Source organism: Lynx rufus, unplaced genomic scaffold, assembly GCF_022079265.1.
Source record: "Lynx rufus isolate CCGP_SWC_20201006 ecotype Redwood Valley unplaced genomic scaffold, mLynRuf1.p SCAF_2, whole genome shotgun sequence".
Lineage (NCBI taxonomy): Eukaryota > Metazoa > Chordata > Mammalia > Carnivora > Felidae > Lynx > Lynx rufus.
The window spans coordinates 198,367,708-198,373,849 of NW_025814834.1; positions in this window are offsets into that span (position 1 = coordinate 198,367,708).

The following is a 6,142-nucleotide window of genomic DNA, read 5'->3' on the forward strand; positions in this document are numbered from 1 at the left end:
CGCCTTAAAAGACGAAGCATTTTAACTCTTTACATATAGGGCTGCTTTCTGCTGAGTTCAGTGTTTCTTCCGCAAAAAAGTGAGCAAGAGGCCAGGTCCTTAATCCGTGATGGTTGTATCACTAGGATGGCTCCTTCTATTGATATGAGTGCTAATGCCCTTGCTTCTGTTGGACCCTTCACAGTGGATGGTTCCAGCTTTGCTCAGAAAGACCCTTGCCACTGTCCTCGAGTCCAGGGTGTGTGTGTGTGTGTGTGTGTGTGTGTGTGTGTGTGTATATATATATATATATATATATATATATATATATATAGTGCACAGTCTCCCACAGCAGTCTTCTCATCTTTGGATGCTATATGCAAATGAGCATAGGTCTCTAACATGAACTGGTTCAAAACCTGGTGCTTTCTCTAACCTTTCTTTCCCTCCACAGATTTTTGCTTCCCCCATTCAAAGGACTCTTCTCCCTTTTCCTTTTGGATCAGTTCCCCTAGTAAGACTGTGCTTTTCAAAACCATTTCTGAACATTGTCTTCTGTGTTGCTCAAAACTGTTGATTTTTGGATCTGAAACTTAGAAGCCTTCAAGTAGGGAGCATTTAAGGCCTGACTACTTTCTTGGGGGTGGGGAAAAAATTATCCACAGAAATGAGAACAAACACAAATATCTCCATAAACCATCACGTATGTATTCTGTATTTCCCTCTACCGGCAGTATTTGACTTTGAATTTGCATAGGTATAGTTTATAGGTAGGAGAAAAAATGTTTTTGAGTAATTGTAATAAAGAATGTAATGTGACCAGTGCCAAAAGATACGTGACTATTAAGTGAGATTGGACTTCAAGGCAGGAGATAGATTTCGGCCAGGAGAGAATGAGTTCCAGGCAAAGGGAAGTATGAACAAATGGAACATTCAAGATGAAAATGTCAGAGATGTGTTTAAGGAATAGGAGTAAACCAGTTGCAGACTGAAGAAATAGGTTGAGAGAGCAAATGCATGGAGGAGGGGAGAGGGGGCAAGATGGATTTATAGCTCTCTTGCAAGTCATTTCTGCTGCTGTCCTTGAAAATCCTGCTTGGGTGGGGGTGGTTTTACAAATGGCTAAAGTGTCCTTGCTCTGTAATGAGATGCCCAGATAGAGGTACCTTGAGCTGAGGCTAATAAAACTTTGATAAAGAAGTGTCTGAGAAGGAGCTGGGTAGTGGTATCTGTGGGTTTCTAAGACGAGAATCACCAGTTTTTCCAGATGGCTGCCAAACCTTAACTTGAAAAGGGTGGGGTTGTAGGGAGATTTGAACTCTTCTTCCAGGTGAGACACACAAAAGGTAATCTCTGAGGCAATAGGTTGTGAGGCTATGATGTACTTACAAAGTAAGTGATACAGCAGCCTTCTACTGGGGTGGGGGGTAGGGCTGGTGGCAGGAGCTTTGGGGGGTGGGGGTGGGGTTCTCCGGGGGCCAGAAGGGTAATTCCTGTCCTGAAAGCCCAGAGGTCTGGAGCTGATTTTGTGTTGACCACAATATCACATCGTCCCCCCCCCCCCCCGGGTTCACCTGAAGGTACTAACAGTATAGCCTTGTGGAAAGAACTGACTTTGGAGTGAGGCAGACAGATTCAAACCTAGCAATGCCTTGTCCTCACTGTATGTCATTAGGAAAAGCACAACCTGTCTGTGTCTTAGTTTCCTCCTCTATAAAGTGGAGGTAAGGATATCTACCTTGCAGAATTGTTGGGGACAAATACCAGTGTAAACCTCCTGACAGCAGAACTTACGAGCGAAAGAAATAATTAATGGTCATTTAGTGCCCAGTGAAGAGTTTGGGGTGCTTCATGTTGGTTGTGGATCTGAAAGGCCTGCTTTCTAGAATCTCGTCTCATTTTCACTGAGTATGACTAGACTGTGTTTTGGAGGGGGAGTTTCCAAAAAGACCAAGTAACTTTTACCCTATTTCCTCCCCTGATCCAGTTACTATGGTGTAGGATGCAGGAGTAATTGACAGCATAGTGATTCAGATGGATTTAGGCTCTTCTTGACTGCTGGATGCTTGAGCACATTACTTACCTTTCCTCAGCCTCTGCTCCCTCCTCTTTGATAAAACGGGAGTCTGAACAATGCCTACCTCCAGGCTGTGAGGATTAAAGCACTCAGCCCCTGCTGGCGATTAGTAGGTGCTTGAGAGGTGATAGCGACCATTGTTATTATTACTACACACATTTATTGAGTACCTTATTGATGACTTTCACTTTTGTGTGAGTCTCTAATGGAGATGGGTTGGGAAAGATGGAAGTTTGCCTGTAGCTGCCTGCTGTGTGATCTCCACCAATGGGTGATCCGCAAGCCCTGCCTACCTCCCCCGCTTTGCAGCCAGTGCCTGGGGGAAGGACTCCAGCCCTGAACAGGAGAGTTTCTCTTCCAAGAGTGTAGTTCATCTGTTCAATCTTAAACACCTTACTTGGTGCCTAATATGTGGAGAGTGGAAGAGAAAGAAAGACCAAGATACATTAAAAAACTTTTTTTCTGAGATTTTCTTTTTTTTCCTACAAAAATACATGCTCGGAGCACCTGGTTGCCTCGGTTGCTAGGGCATGTGACTCTTGATCTCAGGGTTGTGAGTTGAAGCCCCATGATGGGTGTAGAGATTACTTAAAATCTTTTTTTTTTTTTAATTTTTTTTCCACGTTTATTTATTTTTGGGACAGAGAGAGACAGAGCATGAACGGGGGAGGGGCAGAGAGAGAGGGAGACACAGAATCGGAAACAGGCTCCAGGCTCTGAGCCATCAGCCCAGAGCCTGACGCGGGGCTCGAACTCACGGACCGTGAGATCGTGACCTGGCTGAAGTCGGACGCTTAACCGACTGCGCCACCCAGGCGCCCCTTAAAATCTTAAAAATATATATTTTAAATATGTATTTATAAAAATATATAGATTTAAATTTATATATTTAAATTTATATATTTCTAGTTTTAAGAAAAATCCAACCGTAAGATAGGCATAGTGAAAAGTAAAATTCCCCCCATAACCTTGCCCATTGCCTTGACTCCCCGTCTCCAAAGGGCATTGTCCAATGGTTGCTTGTGTAGCATTCTAGACATTTTAATACAGCTATATGCAAGTCTATATTTTTTCTTTTATTTTTTTAATTTAAAAAAATGTTCATTTATTTTTGAGAGAGAGAGAGAGACAGACCATGAGCAGGGGAGGGGCAGAGAGAGAGGTAGACACAGAATCTGAAGCAGGCTCCAGGCCCCGAGCTGTCAGCATGGAGCCCGACGCGGGGCTCGAACTCACGAATTGTGAGATCATGACCTGAGCCGAAGTCAGACACTCAACCGACTGAGCCACCCAGGCACCCCTATTTTTTGTTTTTTTTGTTTTTTTTTTTTAATTTGTTTTTTCAACGTTTATTTATTTTTGGGAGAGAGAGAGACAGAGCATGAACGGGGGAGGGGCAGAGAGAGAGGGAGACACAGAATCGGAAACCAGGCTCCAGGCTCTGAGCCATCAGCCCAGAGCCCGACGTGGGGCTCGAACTCACGGACCGCGAGATCGTGACCTGGCTGAAGTCGGACGCTTAACTGCGCCACCCAGGCGCCCCTATTTTTTGTTTTAAACACAAATTACAGCATTCTACACGAACAGTTTTAGTACTTGATTTTAAATATTCATCTTCCCTTCTCAGCATATATACATCTGTTTCACTTTTCATGGCTGCTTCGTGTATCATCGATTACCTCTTAAAAAAAAAAGAAGAAAGGAACTGGTTAAGTTTTATTTATTTTGAGAGAGAGAAAGCAGGAGGGGGGGGCAGAAAGAGAGAGAGGGAGGGAGAGAATCCCAAGCAGGCTCCATGCTGTCAGTGCAGAGCATGACGTGGGGTTCAGTCTCACAACCATGAGATCATGACCTCAGTCGAAATCAAGAGTTGGACGCTTAACTGACTTAGCCACCCTGGCGCCCTTAACCAGTTCCCTTCTGATAGAAATTTAAGTCTGGTGCCTGTATTTGGAAATGTGGAAAGGTGATTCCACCTTTTCAGTATGGCAAATCACAATGCAATGAGCATCATTGGACAGCATTTTTGTGCACTAGTATCAATATATCTAGAAATATCAATATTTCTAGAAATGGCCTAAAAAGACTGTACCAAGCAGCAGGGGAGACCGCATTCTCTTCTCCCTCCTCCTCAATCAATTCTGAGTATCATCCCCCCATATTTTTGGCCTTTGCCTGTGGTAGATGAAAATGGCATGGTATTGAACATGGAATAAGAGAATTCCATGCCCTCAAGGAGCTCGCTGCTGAGTGAAGGAGACAAATAAAACCAGGGTTACTGTGTAGAGTGAGAAGTGTTACAGTAGAGGACTACAAAGAGCTGTAGGAATGCACAGGAAAGGGTGATTGACCAACTACAGACATGAATTAAGGAAGCTGGATCTTTGGGAAGTTGCCAGGTGGAGTGGGGGCAGGGCATTTAAATGTTGGTTGTTTAGGTGAGCTTGGTCCCTGTGCCTATTCTCCCTTTTCCATATTCATGGTTCTGGAATGTAGATTCTGCGTTCCAAATCTAGATAGCCAGTTGCACCCCTGGCACGTCCTTGTCTGGCTGTGTCAGAGACCCCCTCCAACCCCACGTGTTCCCAACAGAATTCAAACCGAAGCTCCTAGCAGCTCTGCTTCAGGGCCCAGATGACTTAACGTTAATAAGCTCCTTTTTCCAGGACCAGGCCTGATCCAGCACTTTGGAAGCCCAGGGCCAGAAAATCTTAAGGAGGCATTCCTTCTCAAGGCCATGCTCCTCCTTGCTTGCCTCGTTCTAGTCCCAGGGTGCTCTTGGCATTCCCACAGACGGTGCCTCATTTGGTAAGGACAGTGGGGGATCAGAGCAGGGTTAGTGTGCCTCATAACTTAACCCACTGCTTTATCTGACAGCCACTTGTGAAAAGTCCCTAGAAGTGTCCCAACAATACTTAAAGGGGACTTTGCAGGGCCAACAACGGGAACTCAGAATGATGATTGCTGTTCCTGTGGCTTTGTTGGAGTCCACAGGCTTGTGAGGCCTATATGATATTTGAATTATAATCATCTTTTTTTTTTCCTACCTGTCCCCCCAACTAGAAGGCTAGCAGCTTATGGGCAGGAAACATTTCTGTCTTTGTTTACACAGACAGAGGCTGGAACAGAGCAGGCATTGGATAAATGTATGTTGACAAAGTAAATATCTGCAAAATAATTAAACTGCCATTCTCCCCGTTGCCTTTCTTTACCACCAACCTGCTCCTCCTCCAGTGCCCCCCATCTTCGAGAACAGCGCCCCGAACTTACTGCACAGCTGGAAATCTGGGAGCCATCCATAACTGCTCTCCACTGCCTCACCCCCACCATACACATGCCTAAATATTACCTCAAAAATATTGCAAATCCCATCCTTTTTTCTCTATCTCCACCACCTCTGTCTCCATCTGAGATACTGTAATGCCTCATTTGAACCAGGCTCGAACTCACGAGCCAGCCATGAGATCATGACCTGAGCCAAAGTCGGACGCTCAACCAACTGAGCCACCCAGCGCCCCCCTCATTTGAACTTCTAGATCCTTTCTCTATTCTCTACCCAGAAGCCAGCATAATATTTTCAAAATGCGGATCTGATCATGTCTGCCTGCCTGCCTGTCTGTCTCTCTCCCCTGCCCCCCTTTGTAAAATCTTTTCAGCGACTTCCCATTGCCCTCAGGATTAAAGACCAGAACCCTTAACACGCCTGGCTCCACCCTGCCCACATGGCTAACGCCGCCTGGCTTTCTTGCCTCATCTCATGCCTTTCTCCTCAGTTCCTGTGCTCAGTGACCCTGGCCTTTTTCAGTTCCTCAGTTCCTGCCTTCCCCAGAATGCACTCTTTCTGGTTCCTTATCCTAAAACTTCAATCACTGTTCTCCTGCCCCCAACCCAGCCCCTCCCTTCCCTACTACCTCTTTTCCTTGGGTGCTATAATTTCAGATATATGAAAATATCACTTCTTTAAGAAAGCCTTTCCAGATCCCCATGGCAGGTCAGATTAGCCCTTGTTGTTACATGTTCTCATGGCTCATTCCTAAGACCTGTCACATTTTAAATTTACTTTGTGTGATTGAGTAATGTCTACCT